At 50.7% G+C, this 1,436-nt stretch overlaps 1 long non-coding RNA gene across 2 annotated transcripts in view; it reads right to left on the bottom strand.

The window, feature by feature from the left end:
- LOC130521152 (uncharacterized) overlaps positions 1–1,179 on the bottom strand; it is a 1,818-nt gene extending 639 nt beyond the window's left edge. Inside the window, exons 1-3 of one of the 2 annotated variants that reach the window (XR_008949202.1) lie at positions 1,159–1,179; positions 232–368; positions 1–96 (exon numbers count right to left, since the gene is read on the bottom strand). The exon at positions 1–96 is cut by the window's left edge and continues 639 nt beyond it. This is a non-coding gene — a long non-coding RNA (uncharacterized LOC130521152). The remainder of the gene's footprint in view (positions 97–231; positions 369–1,158) is intronic. The other variant, XR_008949203.1, reaches the window with a different exon arrangement.
- Between the last annotated feature and the right edge of the window lie 257 nt (positions 1,180–1,436).

Raw genomic sequence — 1,436 nt, 5'->3', positions numbered from 1 at the left:
AATATAATAACAACAGAATCAATAATCCTCACTTCATGGTGCAGGTCGATGGTAAAATCTGACTTCAGACTTTCATGTTGGAGCCGCACTGCAAGTCTGAAATGCAGGAGTGAGAAATGTTAAAAGAAATGCACACACACACACGCACACACACACACACACACCCACCCCCACACAACACAACCACACACACCACACACACACACACACACACACAGGTTAGAACCCAACCTCTTTAGCAGCGGTTTGCTAACAGCCCAGCCTGCACTGGGGTCAGGGTAAGTAAAGGAACTGGGGTCTTCGGAAAAAGCATAGTGGTGGATGATAGAGGCCCCGTCGTCATGGAGACCCCTACCCAAAAACCATTCCTTGGAAAAAACAAACATAATAAAGCTTTCTTGAGGTAATCAACACCACCTTCAAATTCGTAACATATAGGGCTCTGTGCATGTGTGTGTGCGTCTGTTGTGTGTGTGTGTGTGGTGCATCTGTGTGGTGTGTAGTGTGCGTCGTGGTGTGTGTGCGTGTGCGTCTGTGTGTGCGTGCATCTGTGGTGTGTGGTGTGTGCGTCTGGTGTGTGTGTGCGTCTGTGTGTGCGTGCATCTGTGTGTGTGTGGTGTGTGCGTCTGTGTGTGTGTGGTGCATCTGTGTGTGTGTGCGTCTGTGTGTGCGTGGCATCTGTGGTGGGTGTGTGTGTGTGGCGTCTGTGTGTGTGTGGTGCATCTTCTGTGTGTGTTTGCGTCTGTGTGTGTGCATCTGTGTGTGTGTGTGCGTCTGTGTGTTGTTGTGCGTGTGCGTCTGTGTGGTGTATGTGTGCGCCTGTGTGTGTGTGCGTGTGCGTCTGTGTGTGCGTGCATCTGGGTGTGTGTGTGTGGTGCGTCTGTGTGTTTGTGTGCGTCTGTGTGTGTGTCGTGTGCATCTGTGTGTGTGTATGTGTGCGTCTGTGTGTGTGTGCGTGTGCGTCTGTGTGTGCGTGCATCTGTGTGTGTGTATGTGTGCGTCTGTGTGTGTTATGTATGTGGTGGCTCTGTGTGTGCGTGCATCTGTGTGTGTGTGTGTGTGCGTCTGTGTGTGTGTGTGCATCTGTGTGTGTGTGCGTCTGTGTGTGTGCATCTGTGTGTGTGTGTGTGCGTCTGTGTGTGTGTGGTGGACTCTCACCTCGTGTTCTGGATATCTATGAGCACCCCGTGAGCAGAGCAGCCCTCTGAGTCTCGTTTCCTCCTCCACAAAAATAAACCATGACGCCAACTGTCCATAAGTAGCAAAAAGACTGAAATAATGCAGGAGAGAGACGTTTGTTGTGTTGTTTCTCCAACAATCTCTTCTGTTGCATCTTTTAGTACTGTGGTAGAGCCGGGAGGATGCTCCAGTCTCCTCCTTCATACTCTGTCAATTCGTGGAGAAGAACGACGACTGGACGTCCCTGCAGGAACACA

Source organism: Takifugu flavidus, unplaced genomic scaffold, assembly GCF_003711565.1.
Source record: "Takifugu flavidus isolate HTHZ2018 unplaced genomic scaffold, ASM371156v2 ctg737, whole genome shotgun sequence".
NCBI lineage: Eukaryota > Metazoa > Chordata > Actinopteri > Tetraodontiformes > Tetraodontidae > Takifugu > Takifugu flavidus.
This window is presented reverse-complemented; position numbering and strand designations above follow the sequence as displayed.